Below are 27,848 nucleotides of genomic sequence, written 5' to 3' on the forward strand. Positions count from 1 at the left end.
GCCATTAATATAGGCCTCCCGGCCCAAAAATAGCAGCCCGCAGCTGCCCAGAAAAGGTGCATCTATTAGATGCGCCAAATCTGGCGCTTTGCCCGGCTCTTCCCACTTGCCCTGTAGCAAGCAGGGTAATGAGGGGTTAATGTCACCTTGCTATTGTAAGGTGACATTAAGCCAGCTTAGTTATGGAGAGGTGTCAATATCCATTACTAATCCTATAGTGGTTAAAGGGTTAAATAAACACACACAGAAAAAAGTCTTTTAATGAAAAAAAAAAACAAACAGTTTCTGTTTATTATTCTGCCATTCCAAAGTGAAGCCATGGATCTTCTGTAATAAAAAAGCAAAAGTATACTCCCTGATCCGTCACAGTCCAATATAACAAGTGTCCTACGCAGTATCTGGGGGAGATAAAGCTTACAACCGGGAGCGCTGCTAATGTAACCGCTCCCGGCTGGAAGCGACTGGGGAATGAATGAGATGCAGCAGGCACAGGCTCAGTAACAAGCGGTGACGTCACTGAGCCTGAGCTCCCTCACAGCCTGACCTGAGGTACCCTCTGGACCATGGGAAAATGCCAGGAAAGAGGATACTGCAAGTAAGGCCGGGATCACACATGCGAGAAACACGTCCGTGTCTCGCATGTCAAATCCAAGCTGTGGCGCCGGCACTCCAGAGCGGAGCGTGCGGCTCCATGTATTGCTATGCGGCTGTACGCTCCGCTCTGGAGTGCCAGCGCCACAGCTTGGATTTCACATGTGAGACACGGACGTGTTTCTCACATGTGTGATCCCAGCCTAAGGCTACTTTCACACTAGCATCATGCACTGCACATCGCAATGCGTCGTTTAGGAGAAAAAAACGCATCCTGCTAAATTGCTTGCAGGATGCGTTTTTTCTCCATTGACTAACATTAGCGACACATTGCGACGCTTTGCCACACGTGCGATGGTTGCGTCGTGTTGTGGCGGACCGTCGGCAGCAAAAAACGTTACATGTAACGTTTTTTGCTGCATTGTGTCCGCCATTTTCGACCGCGCATGTGCGGCCGGAACTCCGCCCCCAACTCCCCACAACTCACAACGGGGCAGCGGATGCGTTGAAAAACAGCATCGGCTGCCCCCGTTGTGCGGCGCTTCCACAGTATGCGTCGGTGAGCCTAAGGCCTCTTTCACACTTCCGTCTTTCTTTTTCCATCACAATGCGTCGTTTTGTGAAAAAAAACGGATACAGCAAATGTTTCTGCTGGATCCGTTTTTTTCACATAGACTTGTATTAGCGACGGATTGTGATGGATGGCCTTCCATTTCATGCGTAGTAAAATTACTGTCCGTCGGGTGAGGAATGTTTTTTCTGCACGTCGGAAAAAAAAAAAAACGCTCAACGACGGATCCTGCGCTGTCCGTCATTGGCTATAATGGAAGCCTATGGACGCAGGATCCATCGCTGACTGTCAAAAGCAGGGATCCATGATGCCGTCTTTTCAAACTGAGGATGCGTGGAAGAATTTCCCGTCAGGGAAATTCTTTCTCGCTTTCTCTCTCTCTTTTTACTATTGATGCTACCTATGCAGCATCAATAGTAAAAAGATATAATGTTAAAAATAATTTAAAAAAATAAAAAATCGTGATATTCTTACCTTCCCGATGCTCACGATGCTGCTGGCAGCTCCCGTTCCCAGTAATGCCTTGCGCAATGACCCGATGACTGGGAACTCGAGCTGAAGGCAGCATCACGAGCATTGGGAAGGCCGTGGAAAGGCTGCGGGGTCGCCGGAAGGTAAGAATATCACGTTTTGTTTTTTTTATTATTTTTAACCTGGGTTGTGTTGTGTATGCATTTTCACAGTGGAAAAAGGCGGCGAAGACACACAACGTGTGCACATAGCCTTGATGGATCCGTCAAAAAAAACTGATCCAGTGCACCCTTTTTTACAATCTGCACAGGATCCGTCTTTTCAACATTTTGACGGATTGTGACTGATTGTAAAAAACAGAAGTGTGAAAGAGGCCTAACAAAGTCTATTCTATCAATCTATCTATCCATTCTATCTACAGGAAGTTGTTGTTTTTTTCTCTGTGTGCACTCAACTTTATTGGCATGCACAAAGAAAAAAAAACGCATGAATAAAACGCGTCAAAAAACGCACAAAAAATGCACCTAAACCTGCGGTTTTGACGCAGCTTCTTTCCTGCCAAGATGATCAGGTTTTGCTGCAGAGAAAAAAAACACCGCGTGTGAACTTACCCTTAGATGTTTTCAGTTAATGATATGCTCAAACTCTGAGACGTGCCTGTAGGAAGAGTTTTATCTTCCTACTCTGAGCCAGAGAAACCAAGAAAAGACCTACCCACAGACCGCCCCGAAGCACAAACATTTTCCTCATCATGGAGGCAGAAAGCGAGACAGACCATATGCTTTGGGGCAGACTGTGGGCAGTTCTCTTCTTGGTTTCTCTGGCCTAAAGAATGAAGATACGACTAGAGTCCTCCCCAGAGCACAAGCATCTCATTAACTGAAAACTTCTTAGGCCGGCGTCACACTAGCGAGTTTTATGGACATATGAGCGCAGAAAATACATCCAGAAAATACGCATTGCACACGGCCCAATGATTCTCTATGGGGCAGCTCCTATCTGCCGTATATTACACATCCGTAATAAACGGTATGTTACGGGCGTAGAAAATCGCAGCGTATTGCGCAAAAAATACGCCAATGAAAGTCTATGGGGGCGAGAAAATTACGGATTACACACGGACCATGCGTGTGACTTGCGAGAAATACGCAGCGGTGTTCTATAGAAAAGCCGGCAATTCAGCGCGGTGTACAGTAAAATCACACTGACAGGTTAGAATAGAATAGGTAGAATAAATGTGTATATATATATATATATATATATATATATATATATATATATTATACACACAGTTATATGAAAAAGTTTGGGCACCCCTATTAATCTTACGCTTAATGTTTTGTAAAAACAGCTATTTCAGTTTCATATATCTAATAACTGTTGGACACAGGAATGTTTCTGCCTTGAAATGAGGTTTATTGTACTAACAGAAAATGTGCAATCTGCATTCAAACAAAAATTTGACAGGTGCATAAGTATGGGCACCCCACCAGAATAGTGACATTAATATTTAGTAGATCCTCCTTTTGCAAAAATAACAGCCTCTAGTCGCTTCCTGTAGATTTTAATGAGTTCCTGGATCCTGGATGAAGGTATTTTTGACCATTCCTCTTTACAAAACAATTCCAGTTCAGTTAAAGGGAACCTGTCACCTGAATTTGGCGGGACTGGTTTTGGGTCATATGGGCGGAGTTTTTGGGTGTTTGATTCACCCTTTCCTTACCTGCTGGCTGCATGCTGGCTGCAATATTGGATTGAAGTTCATTCTCTGTCCTCCATAGTACACGCCTGCACAAGGCAAGATTGCTTTGCGCAGGCGTGTACTATGGAGGACAGAGAATGAACTTCAATCCAATTTTGCAGCCAGCATGCAGCCAGCGGGTAAGGAAGGGGTGAATCAAACACCCGAAAGCTCCGCCCATATGACCCAAAACCAGTCCCGCCAAATTCAGGTGACAGAGTCCCTTTAAGTTTGATGGTCGCCGAGCATGGACAGCCCTCTTCAAATGATCCCACAGATGTTCAATGATATTCAGGTCTGGGGACTGGGATGGCCATTCCAGAACAGTGTAATTGTTCCTCTGCATGAATGCCTGAGTAGATTTGGAGCGGTGTTTTGGATCATTGTGTTGCTGAAAGATCCATCCCCTGCATAACTTCAACTTTGTCACTGATTCATGAACATTATTGTCAAGAATCTGCTGATACTGAGAGAAATCTATGCGTCCCTCAACTTTAACAAGATTCCCGGTGCCGGCATTGGCCACACAGCCCCAAAGCATGATGGAACCTCCACCAAATTTTACTGTGGGTAGCAAGTGTTTTTCTTGGAATGCTGTGTTTTTTGGCTGCCATTCATAACGCCTTTTTGTATGACCAAACAACTCAATCTTGGTTTCATGAGTCCACAGGACCTTCTTCCAAAAAGAAATTGGCTTCTCCAAATGTGCTTTTGCATACCTCAGCCGACTCTGTTTGTGGCGTGCTTGCAGAAACGGCTTCTTTCGCATCACTCTCCCATACAGCTTCTCCTTGTGCAAAGTGCGTTGTATAGTTGACCAATGCACAGTGACACCATCTGCAGCAAGTTGATGCTGCAGCTCTCTGGAGGTGATCTGAGGATTGTCCTTGACTGATCTCACCATTCTTCTCTGCCTTTCTGATGTTTTTCTTGGCCTGCCACTTCTGGCCTTAACAAGAACTGTACCTGTGTTCTTCCATTTCCTTACTATGTTCCTCACAGTGGAAATTGACAGGTTAAATCTCTGAGACAGTTTTTTGTATCCTTCCCCTGAAAAACTATATTGAATAATCTTTGTTTTTAGATCATTAGACAGTTGTTTTGAGGAGACCATGATGCCACTCTTCAGAGGAGAGTCAAACAGGAGAGCAACTTGCAAGTGGCCACTTTAACCCCTTCATGACCAGGGGATTTTTCGTTTTTCCGTGTTCGTTTTTCGCTCCCCTCCTTCCCAGAGCCATAACTTTTTTATTTTTCCGTCAATTTGGCCAAGTGAGGGCTTATTTTTTGCGGGACGAGTTGTACTTTTGAACGACATCATTGGTTTTAGCATGTCGTGTACTAGAAAACGGGAAAAAAATTCCAAGTGCGGTGAAATTGCAAAAAAAGTGCAATCCCACATTGGTTTTTTGTTTGGCTTTTTTGCTAGGTTAACTAAATGCTAAAAATGACCTGCCATTATGATTCTCCAGGTCATTACGAGTTCATAGACACCAAACATGACTAGGTTATTTTTTATCTAAGTGGTGAAAAAAAATTCCAAACTTTGCTAAAAAAAAAAAAAAAAAAAAATTGCGCCATTTTCCGATACTCGTAGCGTCTCCATTTTTCGTGATCTGGGGTCGGTTGAGGGCTTATTTTTTGCGTGCCGAGATGACGTTTTTAATGATAGCATTTCGGTGCAGATACGTTCTTTTGATCGCCCGTTATTGCATTTTAATGCAATGTCGCGGCGACCAAAAAAACGTAATTCTGGCGTTTCGAGTTTTTTTCCCGCTACGCTGTTTAGCGATCAGGTTAATACTTTTTTTTATTTGATAGATCGGGCAATTCTGAGCGCGGCGATACCAAATATGCGTAGATTTGATATTTTTTTTATTGATTTATTTTGATTGGGGCGAAAGGGGGGTGATTTAAACTTTTATTTTTTTTTATTTTTTTCACATTTTTTTAAACTTTTTTTTTTAACTTTTGCCATGCTTCAATAGCCTCCATGGGAGGCTAGAAGCAGGGACAGCACGATCGGCTCTGCTACATAGCAGCGATCTGCTGATCGCTGCTATGTAGCAGAATTGCACGTGTGCTGTGAGCGCCGACCACAGGGTGGCGCTCACAGCGACGGGCAATCAGTAACCATAGAGGTCTCAAGGACCTCTATGGCTACAATGGAGACGCATCGCCGACCCCCGGACATGTGACGGGGGTCGGCGATGACGTCATTTCCGGCCGCCCGGCCGGAAGCGGTAGTTAAATGCCGCTGTCTGCGTTTGACAGCGGCATTTAACTAGTTAATAGGTGCGGGCAGATCGCGATTCTGCCCGCGCCTATTACGGGCACATGTCAGCTGTTCAAAACAGCTGACATGTCCCGGCTTTGGTGCGGGCTCACCGCGGAGCCCTGCATCAAAGCAGGGGAGCCGGCATCGGACGGTATAGTACGTCCGATGCCGGTAAGGGGTTAAGTAGCTTTTCTCATGATTGCATACACCTGGCTATGAAGTTCAAAGCTCAATGAGGTTAGAAAACCAAAAAAAGTCAGTAAAAAGTAGGTAGGAGTATTTAAAACAAGAAAATGATAAGGGTGCCCATACTTATGCACCTGTCAAATTTTGTTTGAATGCAGATTGCACATTTTCTGTTAGTACAATAAACCTCATTTCAAGGCAGAAACATTACTGTGTCCAACAGTTATTAGATATATGAAACTGAAATAGCTGTTGCAAAAGAAACATTTTTTATAAAACATTAAGCTTACGATTAATAGGGGTGCCCAAACTTTTTCATATAATTGTAAATATATTGGTGAGACACATACATTATATATATACCGTATATACTCGAGTATAAGCCGAGATTTTCAGCCCAAGTTTTTGGGCTGAAAGTGCCCCTCTCGGCTTATACTCGAGTCAAGGTGGGTGGCAGGGTCGGCGGGTGAGGGCGCTGAGGCATACTTACCTGCTTCCAGCGATCCTGGTGCTCCCCGCCTGTCCCACGGTCTTCGGTGCTGCAGTTCTTCCACTGTTCAGCGGTCACATGGGACCGCTTATTAGAGAAATGAATATGCGGCTCCACCTCCCATAGGGGTGGAGCCACATATTCATTTCTCTAATCAGCGGTAACGGTGACCGCTGATAGAGGAAGAAGCTGCGGCACCGAAGACCAGCTGTCCGGGAGAAGGAGCCGGATGCCGGGACCAGGTAAGTATCGCATATTTACCTGTCCCCGTTCCAGCCGCCGGGCGCCGCTCCATCTTCCCGGCATCTCTCCGCTCTGACTGTGCAGGTCAGAGGGCGCGATGACGCATATAGTGTGCGCGGCGCCCTCTGCCTGATCAGTCAGTGCGGAGAGACGCTGGGACCGGATGCTGGGAGCTGCAAGCAAGTGAGGTGAGTATGGCATTTTTTTTTTTTTACTGCAGCAGCAGCGGCGGCACAGATTTATGTGGAGCATCTATGGGGAAATATGAACGGTGCAGAGCACTATATGGCACAGCTATGGGGAAATAATGAACGGTGCAGAGCACTATATGGCACAGCTATGGGGAAATAATGATCTATTTTTATTTTTGAAATTCACCGATAGCTGCTGCATTTCCACCCTAGGCTTATACTCGAGTCAATAAGTTTTCCCAGTTTTTTGTGGCAAAATTAGGGGGGTCGGCTTATACTCGAGTATATACGGTATATATATATATATATATATATATATATATATATATAAAAAATTCAGCGCTAGATAGTATATATATATATATATATATATATATATATACGGTATATATATATATATATATATATATATATATATATATATATACACAGTTAGGTCCATATATATTTGGACAGAGACAACACTTTTCTAATTTTGGTTATAGACATTACCACAATGAATTTTAAACAAAACAATTCAGATGCAGTTGAAGTTCAGACTTTCAGCTTTTATTTGAGGGTATACACATTAAAATTGGATGAAGGGTTTAGGAGTTTCAGCTCCTTAACATGTGCCACCCTGGTTTTAAAGGGACCAAACATAATTGGACAGATTCAATAATTTTAAATAAAATGTTCATTTTTAGTACTTGGTTGAAAACCCTTTATTGGCAATGACTGCCTGAAGTCTTGAACTCATGGACATCACCAGACGCTGTGTTTCCTCCTTTTTGATGCTCTGCCAGGCCTTCACTGCGGTGGTTTTCAGTTGCTGTTTGTTTGAGGGCCTTTCTGTCTGAAGTTTAGTCTTTAACAAGTGAAATGCATGCTCAATTGGGTTGAGAACAGGTAACTGACTTGGCCATTCAAGAATATTCCACTTCTTTGCTTTAATAATCTCCTGGGTTGCTTTGGCTTTATGTTTTTGGTCATTGTCCATCTGTAGTATGAAACGACGACCAATCAGTTTGGCTGCATTTGGCTGGATCTGAGCACACAGTATGTCTCTGAATACCTCAGAACTCATTCAGCTGCTTCTGTCCGGTGTCACATCATCAATAAACACTAGTGACCCAGTGCCACTGGCAGCCATGCATGCCCAAGCCATCACACTGCATCTGCCGTGTTTTACAGATGATGTGGTATGCTTTGGATCATGAGCTGTACCACGCCTTCGCCATACTTTTCTCTTTCCATCATTCTGGTAGAGGTTGATCTTGGTTTCATCTGTCCAAAGAATGTTCTTCCAGAACTGTGCTGGCTTTTTTAGATGTTTTTTAGCAAAGTCCAGTCTAGCCTTTTTATTCTTGATGCTTATGAGTGGCTTGCACCGTGCAATGTACCCTCTGTATTTACCTTCATGCAGTCTTCTCTTTATGGTAGATTTGGATATTGATACGCCGACCTCCTGGAGAGTGTTGTGCACTTGGTTGGCTGTTGGGAAAGGGTTTCTCTTCACCATGGATATTATTGTGCGATCATCCACCACTGTTGTCTTCCATGGGCGCCCAGGTCTTTTTGCATTGATGAGTTCACCGGTGCTTTCTTTCTTTCTCAGGATGTACCAAACTGTAGATTTTGCCACTCCTAATATTGTAGCAATTTCTTGGATGGGTTTTTTCTGTTTTCGCAGCTTAAGGATGGCTTGTTTCACCTGCATGGAGAGCTCCTTTGACCGCATGTTTACTTCACAGCAAAACCTTGCAAATGCAAGCACCACACCTCAAATCAACTCCAGGCCTTTTATCTGCTTAACTGAGAATGACATAACGAAGGGATTGCCCACACCTGTCCATGAAATAGCCCTGGAGTCAATTGTCCAATTACTTTTGGTCCCTTTAAAAACAGAGTGGCACATGTTAAGGAGCTGAAACTCCTAAACCCTTCATCCAATTTTAATGTGGATACCCTCAAATGAAAGCTGAAAGTCTGAACTTCAACTGCATCTGAATTGTTTTGTTTAAAATTCATTGTGGTAATGTCTATAACCAAAATTAGAAAAATGTTGTCTCTGTCCAAATATATATGGACCTAACTGTATATATATATATATATAGAGAGAGAGAGAGAGAGAGTTTTACTAATATTTGAGCCGATGGATCCATGATATGTCCATTTTGCAAGCCTGCGAGAAAGAAAAAAATCGCCATACGGAAGCCATACGGATGACACACGGATAAATTTGTGCGTAAAAATCGCATCCACGCATTGAATACGGAACAGTGTTTTGGGACAATTACTGCGTATTACGGCCGTAAAAAACGGACCGTATTTACTTACGCCTAGTGTGACGCCGGCCTAACACTGATTACACAAGAACCACAAGACAGATTTCTTCACCCAAGGTATCATTTTAATCAGGTTAACAACGCCAACAAGACAATGCCTCTAGTTTACTTAACAAAATCTTGCTGACAGGTTCACTTTAAGCAATTTTAATAGCATTGCTCACCTTGCTTCTATTCATCTGATTCGTCAGATCCTAATAGACCCATCTTCTGCCAATCAAACCATTCAATAGGGTCCTGCGGTTCACGCTGGAACGCACACCACTACGATGATGCATCATATCTCTGTGACATATGCGTTCCACGCTGGAACGTAAGCCGGAACGCTAGAGGTGGCTGGTACTTGCGGATCGGAAGCACGCATCATCATGGATGCACGCCAGGCAGAAGTTCCTCAAGAAGTGCCCTGCTTGGGTATGCTGCAACAGGAAGCCTAGAGCCCCCTACAGAGGAATAGGGCAACACACAGGAACACCCAGCTCAACTGTATGCTGAGGAACCTCTTCCAGAGGTATCAGCCCGGCTCTGTCACATGATTAAGGTATGGAACCCCCCCCTTCAAACTCACAGAGACCTCCAATAGGCCGGTTTCACACGTCAGTGGCTCCGGTACGTGAGATGACAGTTTCCTCACGTACCGGAGACACTGACTCACGTAGACACATTGAAATCAATGTGTCTCTGCACATGTCAGCGTGTTTTCACGGTCCGTGTGCAAAACACGGAGACATGTCAGTATTCGTGGGAGCGCACGGATTACACGGACCCATTAAAGTCAATGGGTCCGTGTAAAACACGTACCGCACACGGACGCTGTCCGTGTGCAGTCCGTGTGCCGTGCAGGAGACAGCGCTACAGTAAGCGCTGTCCCCCCCACGTTGTGCTGAAGCCGCCATTCATATCTTCTCTCCAGCAGCGTTCGCTGGAGAGAAGATATGAAAAATCCTTTTTTTTTTTTTTCCTCGTGTTTAAAATAAAGATCCCTGTCATGATTCATGATTACAGCCATAGGGGTGGAGCCGCATGTTCATTACTGTAATGGGCGGCCCCACGTGACCGCTCATACAGGAGAAGGTGCTGCGAGGACAGGACACTGTGAGGGAGTCGGGTGAGTATTTTAATAACAGCGGGCGGGCGCAGGGATCTTTATTTTAAACAAGACAAAAAAAAAAGAAGGATTATTCATATCTTCTCTGCAGCGAACGCTGCTGGAGAGAAGATATGAATGGCGGCTTCAGCACCAGATGCAGGGGACAGCGCTTATCTCTAGCGCTATCTCCTGCACGCTCCATCTGGTACACAGTCGGCACACGGGCGACACACTGATGTGCCACATAAATGCACGGGCACACGTACACGGATAATTCCGGTACCGATTTTTCCGGTACTTGAATTATCTGGACGTGTGAGACTGCCCTTAGTAAGTACTTCTTTCTTCGCGTTGAGCATATGTTCCTGATAGGGACAGGAAAAACACTGGTGGGTGGTTGTCGGGAGGGGCTATTTTACCTCTTTTGCATTCCTTTCCCTATCAAAGATAAGACGCACTACCTCCTGGTGGAGATGTCAGGAGGGACGTCCTGGAAAATGTGTTTGCAAGAGACGTGTCGGCTACAGTCAAACACAGCCATAGAGTGTGCCGGATATAGCCACAAACAGAGAGCCACACTGCCACAAAGAGCTCCGGCTATGGCCGCACACAGCCACAGAGAGCCTCGGCTATAGCCACACACACAGCCACAGAGAGAACTGGATATAGCTGCCCACAGCCATAGAGAGTGCCTGCTATAGCCACACACACAGCCACAGAAAGTGCCGGATATAGCCACACACACAGCCACAGAGAGTGCCGGCTATAGCCACACAGCCACAGAAAGTGCCGGCTGTAGCCACACACACAGTCACAGAGAGTGCCGGATATAGCCACACACAGCCACAGAGAGTGCCGGCTATAGCCACACACACAGCCACAGAGAGTGCCGGCTATAGCCACACACACAGCCACAGAGAGTGCCGGCTATAGCCACACACACAGCCACAGAGAGTGCCGGCTATAGCCACACACACAGCCACAGAGAGTGCCGGATATAGTCACACACAGCCACAGAGAGTGCCGGCTATAGCCACAGAGTGCCGGATAGAGCCGCACACACCGTATCCAGTTCAAATTACTAATACTGACCTACAAAGCCATCCATAACCTGACTCCTCCATATATCTCTGAACTAATCTCCCGATATCTTCCCTCACGTGATCTCCGGTCCTCCCAAGACCTCCTTCTCTCCTCCACACTTATTCGCTCCTCATCCAATCGCCTCCAAGACTTCTCCCGAATATCCCCCATCCTCTGGAACTCTCTGCCCCAACACGTCCGACTATCAACCACATTCGGATCCTTCAGACGGGACCTGAAAACCCATCTCTTCTGGAAAGCCTAGAGCCTGCACTGACCCCGCTGCTGCCTCACCAACACCGGAGCTACCGCCTCACCAACACCGGAGCTACCGCCTCACCAACACCGGAGCTACCGCCTCACCAACACCGGAGCTACCGCCTCACCAACACCGAAGCTACCGCCTCATCAACACCGGAGCTATCGCCTCACCAACACCGGAGCTACCGCCTCACCAACACCGAAGCTACCGCCTCACCAACACCGGAGCTACCGCCTCACCAACACCGGAGCTACCGCCTCACCAACACCGAAGCTACCGCCTCACCAACACCGGAGCTACCGCCTCACCAACACCGAAGCTACCGCCTCACCAACACCGGAGCTACCGCCTCACCAACACCGAAGCTACCGCCTCACCAACACCGAAGCTACCGCCTCACCAACACCGGAGCTACCGCCTCACCAACACCGAAGCTACCGCCTCACCAACACCGGAGCTACCGCCTCACCAACACCGGAGCTACCGCCTCACCAACACCGAAGCTACCGCCTCATCAACACCGGAGCTCCTGCAACCCTCAACCTACTGTCTCCTTCCCCATAGTCCTGTAGAATGTAAGCCTGCAAGGGCAGGGTCCTCGCCCCTCTGTATCAGTCCGTCATTGTTAGTTTGTTTACTGTATGTGATATCTGTAACTTGTATGTAACCCCTTCTCATGTACAGCACCATGGAATCAATGGTGCTATAGAACTAAATGGTAATAACACAATCACAGAGCGCCGGATATGGCCGCACAGCCACAGAGAGGCTTCCTGCCCTTCATACAGAGAATCACCTCCAAGAAACCCAGCTGTGTACAGGGCAGGTCCTGCAGCCAACACGGCTGCTACTACAGGGGCACATGGGCAGGCAGCACACAGTGATGCCAAGTGGCGGGCACACATACCAGTCCCATGTGCGCTCACTACATTAGGGGAACCTCAGTCACTTACCAGGGGAATTCAGCCAATAGAAGGACGGAGAATGCTGAATCCTACTGCTCAAAAGGACCTTTCATGACGTCACGATCATGTGATTCGTCACATGGGTAGGTGGAGTCAGACTTCACATTGTAGAGTGGAGGCATTTCACATAGTTCTAACAATGTCTATACAACTTTGTGCGCTGCATGATCATGACACGGCTCTGCACTGTATGCCTTCTATGTATGTATATATACACATATATATGTATGGGTGCCCCAGATTGTCATGGCTGCCCATAGCGGTGTATGCATAAATTGATTGAAGTAAGTGTATCCCTACATTGCCTACCTTCCTTACACTATTGCACTATTTTTGCTGCACTTTAGTTCTATGCAATATATTGCACTCTCTAATTGTCACTTTATATGCACATTGCGGCACTTTTTATATATAGTCCCCATTTTTTATTAAGATATTTTTTCATTTTTTCTTGTTTTTCCCAAGTGGGCAAAATCAGTGACCTTATGGAGATCTAAAACTATTCTTTTTATGACAGCCAGTCAGATATGGGCACGTAGCATTAATTGTATACATATATACTGAAACGTATTTTGATTTTAATATGTTTTAATATTTGGTATGTAATAAAATAATATTTTATCTGATGATATTTCCTGTCACGATTTCTTTCTTGATTTTTTACCGTGTGGCGAGCACGATTTTTTTTAAATCTTTAGTAGTGTTCCACTACGCCATTAGCACACTGGGTGTTTTCTGGGTGTTTTTTAATAATATATTTATATACAATTGTGTAATTGAATTATTATGAATTTATTAATACCCGGGCAACAGTGGTGTGCTTGATTAAAAACAAATAAAAAAGCAATTGTACTGTTTAATGGACACCGAACAGCTGAACACATAGATATATTAAGTATAGCTGTATAGTACAGGTAGATGACCATATTTTCATATATCAGTTTTATGGCTGACATGACATATGTACATCATAGTATGCAGACATGGGGATATCTAAAGAAAAAGAAAATTGCATCCAAATTAATCAGAATACTCGTCTATACAGCCTCCAATGGTGCCAAAGGCTAATATAATCAATGTCCTTGTTTCACAATGAAAAGAACCGTGCAAAATATAATACCACTTGATGAACTAATGAAATCTCAACTAAACCCCCATATCTTTAAGAAATAATCCCAAAGATGTTAAAGAAAGTATGTATATAAATTATCTATGCCAGCAAATGCTATGTGCTCACCAGATTCCGTACACGTGTACCCGTTCGGCGTACACTCACCCCGACATATGTTTCGCCACCAGCTTCTTGCGGGGGCGTTGTCACGATATTGTATGAAATGTAATATGATTTTGAAGCTTTGCCGTGGGCTAACCCCCCCTCTCTCTTTAATTCTATGTGTGAGTGAAGCTTTTCTTCTCAATGCTCTGCCCTGCCCCTAAGTCAGAAGGTATATTGCGCTTGTGGTGGCACAAATCTCCCACCAGCTGAAACTGGTCTGATCTCTCTTTTAAAACATGAGGCTCTTTGTCCTAATCTTGTAAGATTCTGGGCCACAGATTTGGGCTAGGAAAATATTAAGTACATATTGCTAAAGCCCATCGGCAGATCTATCAGCCCCTGTAAGCACTAGCCTCTAATTCCAACAGGTAAAAAAGTACGGATTTCTCTGGAACTGTGTGTCCCAACTAGCCCGAATTTAGTATCTATAGAGAGCAAATCTTAATACAAGATGGAGGAGGGGTGTGTTATAACTCTGAAAGAGGAAAAATAAGCCAGCTCACCCGTGATGCATAAGCCAATCTTCGGGAGCACGGACCCGCTGTGTCCAGGCGTGTAGAATCAATCAATGTCATGATTAAGGGAGCTTAGTACCCAGAAACGCGTTGAGATTCACACCCATATGGTTCGTGCTGAAGTCTGTATCCTCCATGTTTATAGTTTGTGAATAAAGAAAATTATTTTTTATGGATTCGGTGAAGCTGGACATTTCTTCTTTTTGTGTTATAACTCTGCCAGATTCTCCAGCGAAGATATGACAATCATAGGAATGATTGGAAAAAACTGTACAGCTGAGGAAAGAGGAGGGCGATCTTAACTCAACCCCTTTAGTGATGTCACGAGGCTGGAGTTTAAAAGTCTTTACACTTAACCCAGCCTGGGATTCAGCAGAGTTTTTACTTAAGGAGCTGTTTCTATCCAGACCTCCTGATGCACTGGGACATTTGGGGTTCCGTCTACCAGCATGGTTTTGCCTGACATGAACTGAGAACATGTGAGTTTTACCTTTCTTATTTAATCCCTGTTATTTTTATAATTACGTTTGTACATGCAGCACCCCAGAGATCTGGTCGTTGCAGTAGTGTCGCTCTGCCACTAAGGGGAGTGATGGTACGTCTGATGGCACTAAAGGAGTTCTACTGACCAGGTATCACCAAGCACACACTACAATTCACACTCCGGCCACTAGGGGGAGCAAAAGGCTTATTTATTGGGCCACTTCTCACATTGGTAAAACTAGGGGTCAGACAGGAAGTTAGGCAGAACGAAGCCTGGGAGAGTTCCAGGGAGGACCTGTCAGACCTGGGAAATCTGGCAGGTACCTAGCGAAAGGACAGATGGTTACGGAACCGCGCCTGCACTACCTTGCGGCGGTATCCTAAGAAAGAGACAGGAAAGGGAAGGATATTGTGGAGCAGTGTAAACGAGATCAGCACAAAGGAGATCCAGTAGGAGTCGTGCCGAGAGAGAGAGGCAACATCTTACTGAGGCGCATAGTCGGTGGCCGGAGCACCGAAGAAGTAACAGTCTCCACGCATTACTTCAAACAGCGGCAGGACAGTTAATTACAGGTTGGCTGTCTACCATACCACGCCTAAGAAGGACATAGGAGGCAACGTGGGAGAGGGGCGACACTAGGGTTCCAGAATACCTCCAGGCCTACCCGTCATAAAGGTGCGTCCTAGCCATATCATACCTGGGGGACGAAGAAGAGAAAGATCTAAAACGGATGAGAACAGCAGTTGTGAGGACTATCCTGAATGCTCACCTGCATTCACACTGATTCTCACCTGCAAAGGGAACCCTGGATGTGCCTTCGGACCGGCCGGTCTCAGACAGCCCTGGTGAAAGTGCCCCGGATTGAGGATCCTGAAACCTTCAGTAAAAGGTAAAGAAACTGAACTCTGTGTCCTCATTATTCCTCGCCCTCCGCACCACCAACGTTATTGGACGCCCCTTAGCAGGGTCACGACCGGGTCCAGCCACCGTGACAACCGCAGAACCGAAAGAGAAAGGACCGGTACCGAGTGACTTGTGGCCCTGTGTCTGGGGGCGCTCCATACATATTTGAGATGTCTCATATTGTAACATCTTTATATGCCTTTTTATAAACGCTGCCTTCTTTCGGAGTAAAATATATAAATTACTAGTTTTCGTTCTTCCTGCTCTAAAACGTACCCTAAGTCTTCTGAAGGAAATTACGCTACTGTTCTGGGTTAGCTTCGTCCCTGCAGAAAGGTTTATGTGGGGCTCACCACACGTGTACTCAAAATCTGTGTTAGAGAACACGTGTTAGATATTGAAAAAGCTCGGGCCATAGAGGATGACACCCAATTGAAGACGCTACCGCGTCACTTCAAGAAACATCATGGTTGCAATTCTCGTGGCCTAAAGGTCAAAGCGATTGACCAGCTGGATCTGGGCTCACGTGGTGGCGACATAGGGGAGAGTTTGGCTAGGCTCGAATGCCGTTGGATATAACGCTTGGGGACGATCAGCCCTTTAGGTCTTAAACCATGGGTTTTTCTGCGTTTATATAGTGATGCATTTTTTGTATGGGTGGGTGGTATCCGGTTATTTGATGTTTTTTTTATTTATTTCTAACATGTGTTTTTTCTTTTTAATTTTAGTTTTTATCTCTTTATAAGATCTGTGGGAAGGAGGTCTCGTTGACATCGGCGTCCTTTATGACTGGATGAATTTGGACGCGCCCAAGTATAGATGTGGAAAGGACGAAATTGGAGTTTATTTATTTAGTGATATTGGTTGTTTATACTGTACACTGTCACTTTATATATTATTTACACTAGGTATATGGATATATATGCAATTATGTCTTTTGGTAGTATATAATGCCCTTTTAATATTTATATCACGTCGTTTTTATCAATATAATAATATATATTATCATGGTTATTAATAGAACCTTTGATATATGTGATTTTGGTCACTCCGTATGTGGATTTTTATCAGGGGCCATTTACTATGACTGTATGTTTTGTGAATGGAGTGTAGTACATTATTGTATTTTGTATTTTTTATATTGGATGTACTGTCACTTTATATGATGTATAATGACTAGAGAAGTGGACCCTCTGGGGCACAGCTTCAGAGCCCCCGAGGGCGAGCGGACCAGGTGGAACCACTCCAAGTACAGGGAGCATTAGGGACAGGCCCAAGGAGGGTGAAGCCGCAACTGCCGGAGCCAAAGGGATGACTGAGGTTAGGACTGAGGAAGAACAGAAGATGAGGCAAGGTAGGAACTACAGAGGAGACCAATATGGTGGAGGCACAAGATGGACGGCGGCAGCAAAGTACTGACTGGTAAGATGAAAACTCAGGTAGGACGGAACACGACAGGAACACAGGATTGGTAGGCACGGCAGAAACTCAGGACTGATAGGTACGGCAGGAAACTGAACACTGGACTGGAAGATATGGCAGGAACGGCAGGACTGGAAGACACAGCAGGAAAGGCAGGACTGGAAGACACAGCAGGAACAGCAGGACTGGAAGACACAGCAGGAACGGCAGGACTGACAGGAATGGCAGGAACACTGGACTGGAAGATACGGCAGGAACGGCAGGACTGGAACACACAGCAGGAACGGCAGGACTGGAAGACACAGCAGGAACGGCAGGACTGGAAGACACAGCAGGAACGGCAGGACTGGAAGACACAGCAGGAACGGCAGGACTGACAGGAATGGCAGGAACACTGGACTGGAAGATGCGGCAGGAACGGCAGGACTGGAACACACAGCAGGAACGGCAGGACTGGAAGACACAGCAGGAACGGCAGGACTGGAAGACACAGCAGGAACGGCAGGACTGGAAGACACAGCAGGAACGGCAGGACTGGGATTAGTAAGAGTCACAGCAAAGGATGCAGGGACCGGAGCTAAAGAGATGCTGGCGAAAACCCAGCAATTGCAATAGATGCAAAAGCATCTGAGCAGGGCAGGCGCTGGGAAGAAGTACCGACGGGCGCCGCCATATTGGAGGCAGGGCCGCCGGGTCACGACCTCCCAGAAGCCCCAGCGACGAGTGGAGCGCGTCTGCGCATGCGCGGACCGCAGAATGGACGAGCGCCGGAGAAGCAGGAAGACGGAGAGCAGGAAGGAGCGTCGGGAGCGCGCTGGCCGGACAGCTAAGTATGATAAAGCGGCGTAACATGCTGTATATCATTTGTATTTATAGGCCTTATAGTAGGATGCACTATCACTTTAGGATAGGTTGGTAGATTTTTAGGTTTAATTTATTGGGGTATATTTTATAATCTTATATATATATAATTATATCTTTTCACTTATATTTGTGGGTTTTTATTTATTTTATCCACTGGTCATCATTATTATTATTTTCATTTTTGAGGTTCCTGTCACGTCTTTATCAGGCACTCATTTGATATATATATTTTTTGCACATTTAAATTAGGTTTTTGTGCACGAATAGTCACTGAGCATAGCATTCGTTCGTAGTTCTTTTCACACTAGGTCTAAGTCCTTTATGATCAAGCATCCAAAGTGTTCTGTTCTTTTTCTTCCTTACGGAGTTTACATGCCTCTGCGCATGCGCGTATTCTCCGGCCTCCTGGAGTTCCTCTGGACGCTCTTACACTGACACGCAGGCGTCATGGCTTGCGTGCCACTGAGCGTTGTCAGGGAAACATCCTGATGGGGAGGCGGAGATATGCGCGTTGCGCTGACAAGGGCTGACATAGATCTCCTCCCCTGCTAGATGCCGATTGGCGGTGCGTTATACTTAAACCCGGCTGCCCCTCACCTTGACACGCCCCCGGAAGAAGCTGGCAGCGAAACGTACGTCGGGGTGAGTACATGTGTACGGAATCTGGTGAGCACATAGCATTTGCTGGCATAGATAATTTATATACATACTTTCTTTAACATCTTTGGGATTATTCCTTAAAGATATGGGGGTTTAGTTTAGATTTCATTAGTTCATCAAGTGGTATTATATTTTGCACGGTTCTGTTCATTGTGAAACAAGGACATTGATTATATTAGCACTAGATGGCACTATTGGAGGCTGTATAGACCGTCATTCTGATTAATCTGGATGCAATTTTCTTTTTCTTTATATATCCCCGTGTCTGCATATTATGGATGTACATATCTCATGTCAGCTGTAAAACTGATATATGAAAATATGGTCATCTATCTGTACTATACAGCTACACTTAATATATCTATGTGTTCAGCTGTTCGATGTCCATTAAACAGTACAATTGCTTTTTTATTTACGGTATTTGTTTTTATGTAATTGACAATAAAAGTCAATTTTTATCTTTATTGTGGGATCTCTTCTTATTTCAATTATTCATGGAATAATATGGAATATTGGTTTACATTATGAATTGAAGTGCCCAGTTGTTGATGTGGGACTTATGTGTGGTATAGATATATATATATATATATATATATATATATATATATATATATATATATATATATATATATATATATATATATATATATTCACACAGCTCTGCACTGTATGCCATATATATATATATACAGTTAGGGCCAGAAATATTTGGACAGTGACACAATTTTCGCGAGTTGGGCTCTGCATGCCACCACATTGGATTTGAAATGAAACTTCTACAACAGAATTCAAGTGCAGATTGTAACGTTTAATTTGAAGGGTTGAACAAAAATATCTGATAGAAAATGTAGGAATTGTACACATTTCTTTACAAACACTCCACATTATAGGAGGTCAAAAGTAATTGGACAAATAAACATAACCCAAACAAAATATTTTTATTTTCAATATTTTGTTGCAAATCCTTTGGAGGCAATCACTGCCTTAAGTCTGGAACCCATGGACATCACCAAACGCTGGGTTTCCTCCTTCTTAATGCTTTGCCAGGCCTTTACAGCCGCAGCCTTCAGGTCTTGCTTGTTTGTGGGTCTTTCCGTCTTAAGTCTGGATTTGAGCAAGTGAAATGCATGCTCAATTGGGTTTAGATCTGGAGATTGACTTGGCCATTGCAGAATGTTTCACTTTTTGGCACTCATGAACTCCTGGGTAGCTTTGGCTGTATGCTTGGGGTCATTGTCCATCTGTACTATGAAGCGCCGTCCAATCAACTTTGCAGCATTTGGCTGAATCTGGGCTGAAAGTATATCCCGGTACACTTCAGAATTCATCCGGCTACTCTTGTCTGCTCTTATGTCATCAATAAACACAAGTGACCCAGTGCCATTGAAAGCCATGCATGCCCATGCCATCACGTTGCCTCCACCATGTTTTACAGAGGATGTGGTGTGCCTTGGATCATGTGCCGTTCCCTTTCTTCTCCAAACTTTTTTCTTCCCATCATTCTGGTACAGGTTGATCTTTGTCTCATCTGTCCATAGAATACTTTTCCAGAACTGAGCTGGCTTCTTGAGGTGTTTTTCTGCAAATTTAACTCTTGCCTGTCTATTTTTGGTATTGATGAATGGTTTGCATCTAGATGTGAACCCTTTGTATTTACTGTCATGGAGTCTTCTCTTTACTGTTGACTTAGAGACAGATACACCTACTTCACTGTGAGTGTTCTGGACTTCAGTTGATGTTGTGAACGGGTTCTTCTTCACCAAATTAAGTATGCGGCGATCATCCACCACTGTTGTCATCCGTGGACGCCCAGGCCTTTTTGAGTTCCCAAGCTCACCAGTCAATTCCTTTTTTCTCAGAATGTACCCAACTGTTGATTTTGCTACTCCAAGCATGTCTGCTATCTCTCTGATGGATTTTTTCTTTTTCTTCAGCCTCAGGATGTTCTGCTTCACCTCAATTGAGAGTTCCTTTGACCGCATGTTGTCTGCTCACAGCAACAGCTTCCAAATGCAAAACCACACACCTGGAATCCACCCCTGACCTTTTAACTACTTCATTGATTACAGGTTAACGAGGGAGACGCCTTCAGAGTTAATTGCAGCCCTTAGAGTTCATTGTCCAATTACTTTTGGTCCCTTGAAAAAGAGGACGCTATGCATTACAGAGCTATGATTCCTAAACCCTTTCTCCGATTTGGATGTGGAAACTATCATATTGCAGCTGGGAGTGTGCACTTTCAGCCCATATTACATATATAATTTTATTTCTGAACATGTTTTTGTAAACAGCTAAAATAACAAAACTTGTGTCACTGTCCAAATATTTCTGGGCCTAACTGTATATATATATACAGTACAGACCAAAAGTTTGGACACACCTTCTCATTTAACCCCTCTGTGACCTTAGACGTACTATCCCGTCGAGGTGCCCTGGGCTTATCTGACCCTGGACGGGATAGTACGTCATAGCCGATCGGCCGCGCTCACGGGGGGAGCGCGGCCGATCGCGGCCGGGTGTCAGCTGCTTATCGCAGCTGACATCCGGCACTATGTGCCAGGAGCGGTCACGGACCGCCCCCGGCACATTAACCCCTGGCACACCGCGATCAAAGATGATCGCGATGTGCCGGCGGTGCAGGGAAGCACCACGCAGGGAGGGGGCTCCCTGCGGGCTTCCCTGAGACCCCCGGAGCAACGCGATGTGATCGCGTTGCTGCGAGGGTCTCACCTCCCTCCCTGCTCCCTCCAGCCCCGGATCCAAGATGGCCGCGGATCCGGGTCCTGCAGGGAGGGAGGTGGCTTCACAGAGCCTGCTCAGAGCAGGCACTGTGAAGCCTGCAGCGCTGCATGTCAGATCAGTGATCTGACAGAGTGCTGTGCAAACTGTCAGATCACTGATCTGTGATGTCCCCCCCTGGGACAAAGTAAAAAAGTTAAAAAAAAATTTTCCAAATGTGTAAAAAAAATAAAAAAAAATATTCCAAAATAATGAAAAAAAAAAAAAATATTATTCCCATAAATACATTTCTTCATCTAAATAAAAAAAAAAAAACCAATAAAAGTACACATATTTAGTATCGCCGCGTCCGTAACGACCCGACCTATAAAACTGTCCCACTAGTTAACCTCTTCAGTAAACACCGTAAGAAAAAAAAAAAAAAAACGAGGCAAAAAACAACGCTTTATTATCATACCACCGAACAAAAAGTGGAATAACACGCGATCAAAAGGACAGATATAAATAACCATGGTACCGCTGAAAGCGTCATATTGTCCCGCAAAAAAAGAGCCGCCATACAGCATCATCAGCAAAAAAATAAAAAAGTTATAGTCCTGAGAATAAAGCGATGCAAAAATAATTATTTTTTCTGTAAAATAGTTTTTATCGTATAAAAGCGCCAAACCATAAAAAAATGATATAAATGAGGTATCGCTGTAATCGTACTGACCCGAAGAATAAAACTGATTTATCAATTTTACCAAACGCGGAACGGTATAAACGCCTCCCCCAATAGAAATTCATGAATAGCTGGCTTTTGGTCATTCTTCCTCACAAAAATCGGAATAAAAAGCGATCAAAAAATGTCACGTGCCCAAAAATGTTTTCAATAAAAACGTCAACTCGTCCCGCAAAAAACAAGACCTCACATGACTCTGTGGACCAAAATATGGAAAAATTATAGCTCTCAAAATGTGGTATTGCAAAAAATATTTTTTGCAATAAAAAGGGTCTTTCAGTGTGTGACGGCTGCCAATCATAAAAATCCGCTAAAAAACTCGCTATAAAAGTAAATCAAACCCCCCTTCATCACCCCCTTAGTTAGGGAAAAATAAAAAAAAATTTATTTATTTCCATTTTCCCATTAGGGCTAGGGTTAGGGCTAGGGTTAGGGCTAGGGCTAGGGTTAGGGCTAGGGTTAGGGCTAGGGTTAGGGCTAGGGTTAGGGCTAGGGCTAGGGTTAGGGTTAGGGCTAGGGTTAGGGCTAGGGTTAGGGCTAGGGTTAGGGCTAGGGTTAGGGTTAGGGCTAGGGCTAGGGTTAGGGCTAGGGTTAGGGCTAGGGTTAGGGCTAGGGTTAGGGTTAGGGCTAGGGTTAGGGCTAGGGTTAGGGCTAGGGTTAGGGTTAGGGTTGGGGCTACAGTTAGGGTTGGGGCTAAAGTTAGGGTTAGGGTTTAGATTACATTTACAGTTGGGAATAGGGTTGGGATTAGGGTTAGGGGTGTGTCAGGGTTAGAGGTGTGGTTAGGGTTACCGTTGGAATTAGGGTTAGGGGTGTGTTTAGATTAGGGTTTCAGTTATAATTGGGGGGTTTCCACTGTTTTGGCACATCAGGGGCTCTCCAAACACGACATGGCGTCCGATCTCAATTCCAGCCAATTCTGCGTTGAAAAAGTAAAACAGTGCTCCTTCCCTTCCGAGCTCTCCTGTGTGCCCAAACAGGGGTTTACCCCAACATATGGGGTATCAGCGTACTCAGGACAAATTGGACAACAACTTTTGTGGACCAATTTCTCCTGTTACCCTTGGGAAAATACAAAACTGGGGGCTAAAAAATAATTTTTGTGGGAAAACAAAAAGATTTTTTATTTTCACGGCTCTGCGTTATAAACTGTAGTGAAACACTTGGGGGTTCAAAGTTCTCACAACACATCTAGATAAGTTCATTGAGGGGTCTATTTTCCAATATGGGGTCACTTGTGGGGGGTTTCTACTGTTTAGGTACATTAGGGGCTCTGCAAACGCAATGTGACGCCTGCAGACCAATCCATCTAAGTCTGCATTCCAAATGATGCTCCTTCCCTTCCGAGCCCTCCCATGCGCCCAAACGGTGGTTCCCCCCCACATATCGGGTATCAGCGTACTCAGGACAAATTGGACAACAACATTTAGGGTCCAATTTCTCCTGCTAACCTTGGAAAAATACAAAACTGGGGGCTAAAATATAATTTTTGTGGAAAAAAAAATATTTTTTATTTGCATGGCTCTGCGTTATAAACTGTAGTGAAATACTTGGGGGTTCAAAGCTCTCACAACACATCAAGATGAGTTCCTTAGGGGGTCTACTTTCCAAAATGGTGTCACTTGTGGGGGGTTTCTACTGTTTAGGTACATTAGGGGCTCTGCAAACGCAATGTGACGCCTGCAGACCATTCCATCTAAGTCTGCATTCCAAATGGCGCTCCTTCCCTTCCGAGCCCTCCCATGCGTCCAAACGGTGGTTCCCCCCCACATATGGGGTATCAGCGTACTCAGGACAAATTGGACAACAACTTTTGGGGTCCAATTTCTCCTGTTACCCTAGGGAAAATACAAAACTGGGGGCTAAAAAATAATTTTTGTGGGAAAAAAATTTTGTTTTATTTTTATGGCTCTGCATTATAAACTTCTGTGAAGCCCTTGGTGGGTCAAAGTGCTCACCACACATCCAGATAAGTTCCTTAGGGGGTCTACTTTCCAAAATGGTGTCACTTGTGGGGGGTTTCAATGTTTAGGCACATCAGTGGCTCTCCAAACGCAACATGGCGTCCCATCTCAATTCCTGTCAATTTTGCATTGAAAAGTCAAACGGCGCTCCTTCCCTTCCGAGCTCTCCCATGCGCCCAAACAGTGGTTTACTGCCACATATGGGGTATCAGCGTACTCAGGACAAATTGGACAACAACTTTTGAGGTCCAATTTCTTCTCTTACCCTTGGAAAAATAAAAAATTGGGGGCAAAAATATAATTTTTGTGAAAAAATATGATTTTTTATTTTTACGGTTCTGCATTATAAACTTCTGTGAAGCACTTGGTGGGTCAAAGCGCTCACCACACCTCTAGATAAGTTCCTTAGGGGGTCTACTTTCCAAAATGGTGTCACTTGTGGGGGGTTTCAATGTTTAGGCACATCAGTGGCTCTCCAAACGCAACATGGCGTCCCATCTCAATTTCTGTCAATTTTGCATTGAAAAGTCAAACTGCGCTCCTTCCCTTCCGAGCTCTCCCATGCGCCCAAACAGTGGTTTACTGCCACATATGGGGTATCAGCGTACTCAGGACAAATTGGACAACAACTTTTGAGGTCCAATTTCTTCTCTTACCCTTGGAAAAATAAAAAATTGGGGGCAAAAATATAATTTTTGTGAAAAAATATGATTTTTTATTTTTACGGTTCTGCATTATAAACTTCTGTGAAGCACTTGGTGGGTCAAAGTGCTCACCACACATCCAGATAAGTTCCTTAGGGGGTCTACTTTCCAAAATGGTGTCACTTGTGGGGGGTTTCAATGTTTAGGCACATCAGTGGCTCTCCAAACGCAACATGGCGTCCCATCTCAATTCCTGTCAATTTTGCATTGAAAAGTCAAATAGCGCTCCTTCCCTTCCGAGCTCTCCCATGCGCCCAAACAGTGGTTTACTGCCACATATGGGGTATCAGCGTACTCAGGACAAATTGGACAACAACTTTTTGGTCCAATTTCTCCTGTTACCCTTGGTAAAATAAAACAAATTGGAGCTGAAGTAAATTTTTTGTGTAAAAAAGTTAAATGTTCATTTTTATTTAAACATTCCAAAAATTCCTATTAAACACCTGAAGGGTTAATAAACTTCTTGAATGTGGTTTTGAGCACCTTGAGGGGTGCAGTTTTTAGAATGGTGTCACACTTGGGCATTTTCTATCATATAGACCCCTCAAAATGACTTCAAATGAGACGTGGTCCCTAAAAAAAAATGGTGTTGTAAAAATGAGAAATTGCTGGTCAACTTTTAACCCTTATAACTCCCTAACAAAAAAAAAAATTGGTTCCAAAATTATGCTGATGTAAAGGAGACATGTGGGAAATGTTACTTATTAAATATTTTGTGTGACATATCTCTGTGATTTAATTGCATAAAAATTCAAAGTTTGAAAATTGCGAAATTTTCAAAATTTTCGCCAAATTTCCGTTTTTTTCACAAATAAACGCAGGTACTATCAAAGAAATTTTACCACTATCATGAAGTACAATATGTCACGAGAAAACAATGTCAGAATCACCAGGATCCGTTGAAGCGTTTCGGAGTTATAACCTCATAAAGGGACAGTGGTCAGAATTGTAAAAATTGGCCTGGTCATTGACGTGCAAACCACCCTTGGGGGTAAAGGGGTTAAAGATTTTTCTGTATTTTCATGACTATGAAAATTGTACATTCACACTGAGGGCATCAAAACTATGAATTAACACATGTGGAATTATATGTACTTAACAAAAATGTGTGAAACAACTGAAATTATGTCTTATATTCTAGGTTCTTCAAAGTAGCCACACTCTTGGCATTCTCTTGAACTTCAAGAGGTAGTCACCGGGAATGGTTTTCACTTCACAGGTGTGCCCTGTCAGGTTTAATAAGTGGTATTTCTTGCCTTATAAATGGGGTTGGGACCATCAGTTGTGTTGTGCAGAAGTCTGGTGGATACACAGCTGATAGTCCTACTTGTAGAATTTGTATTATGGCATGAAAAAACCAGCTAAGTAAAGAAAAACGAGTGGCCATCATTACTTTAAGAAATGAAGGTCAGTCAGTCTGAAAGATTGGGAAAACTTTGAAAGTGTCCCCAAGTGCAGTGGCAAAAACCATCAAGCACTACAAAGAAACTGGCTCACATGAGGACCGCCCCAGGAAAGGAAGACCAAGAGTCACCTCTGCTTCTGAGGATAAGTTTATCCAAGTCATCAGCCTCAGAAATCAAAGGTTAACAGCAGCTCAGATTAGAGACCAGGTCAATGCCACACAGAGTTCTAGCAGCAGACACATCTCTACAACAACTGTTAAGAGGAGACTTTGTGCAGCAGGTCTTCATGGTAAAATAGCTGCTAGGAAACCACTGCTAAAGACAAGCAACAAGCAGAAGAGACTTGTTTGGGCTAAAGAACACAAGGAATGGACATTAGACCAGTGGAAATCTGTGCTTTGGTCTGATGAGTCCAAATTTGAGATCTTTGGTTCCAACCACCGTGTCTTTGTGCGACGCAGAAAAGGTGAACGGATGGACTCTACATGCCTGGTTCCCACCGTGAAGCATGGAGGAGGAGGTGTGGGGGTGCTTTGCTGGTGACACTGTTGGGGATTTATTCAAAATTGAAGGCATACTGAACCAGCATGGCTACCACAGCATTTTGCAGCGGCCTGCTATTCCATCCGGCTTGCGTTTAGTTGGACCATCATTTATTTTTCAACAGGACAATGATCCGAAACACACCTCCAGGCTGTGTAAGGGCTATTTGACCAAGAAGGAGAGTCATGGGAGGCTACGCGAGATGACCTGGCCTTCACACTCACCAGACCTGAACCCAGTCGAGATGGTTTGGGGTGAGCTGGACCGCATAGTGAAGGCAAAAGGGCCAACAAGTGCTAAGCATCTCTGGAAACTCCTTCAAGATTGTTGGAAGACCATTACCTGGTGACTACCTCTTGAAGCTCATCAAGAGAATGCCAAGAGTGTGCAAAGCAGTCATCAAAGCAAAAGGTGGCTACTTTAAAGAACCTAGAATATAAGACATAATTTCAGTTGTTTCACACTTTTTTGTTAAGTATATAATTCCACATGCATCAATTCATAGTTTTGATGCCTTCAGTGTGAATGTACAATTTTCATAGTCATGAAAATACAGAAAAATCTTTAAATGAGAAGGTGTGTCCAAACTTTTGGTCTGTACTGTATATATATATATATATATATATATATATATATATATATAGTGAGATTGCACTTACTGAGTGTATTGGGGGACACTCGTTTAGCACGGGACTCAAGCACATGGGCTCGGTTTTTCACACAACCAATGTGGCCACGTAATATATAGCACAGCCCACGCAGTACATAATACAGCCCACATAGTATCTTACACTGGCCATGTAGTATATAGCAGCCACATGGTATATTACACAGCCCACACAGTATATAACACTGGCCACATAATATATAACACAGCCCATGCAGTATAGAACACTGGCCACGTAATATATAGAACAGCCCACGCAGTACATAACACAGCCAACATAGTATGTAACACTGGCCAGGTAGTATATAGTGCAGCGCCCCAGAGACCTGGTCGTTGCAGTAATGTCGCTCTGCCACTAAGGGGAGTGATGGTACATCTGATGGCACTAAAGGAGTTCATCTGACCAGGTATCACCAGCACACATTACACGTCACACTCCGGCCACTAGGGGGAGCAAAAGGTTTTATTTATTAGGCCACTCCTCACACTGG

The 27,848-nt window shown here is 44.3% G+C and overlaps 1 protein-coding gene across 2 annotated transcripts in view; it reads right to left on the reverse strand.

Annotated features, from left to right (window-relative positions):
* The window catches only part of PARL (presenilin associated rhomboid like), an 84,446-nt gene extending 71,880 nt beyond the window's left edge, over positions 1-12,566 (reverse strand). The window contains exon 1 of one of the 2 annotated variants that reach the window (XM_069756495.1): positions 12,478-12,566. The gene's annotated coding sequence lies outside the window, so the exon portion shown is untranslated. The remainder of the gene's footprint in view (positions 1-12,477) is intronic. The other variant, XM_069756496.1, reaches the window with a different exon arrangement.
* Between the last annotated feature and the right edge of the window lie 15,282 nt (positions 12,567-27,848).

The sequence above is a fragment of the Ranitomeya imitator genome, chromosome 3, assembly GCF_032444005.1.
Source record: "Ranitomeya imitator isolate aRanImi1 chromosome 3, aRanImi1.pri, whole genome shotgun sequence".
In the NCBI taxonomy this organism is placed as follows: Eukaryota; Metazoa; Chordata; class Amphibia; order Anura; family Dendrobatidae; genus Ranitomeya; species Ranitomeya imitator.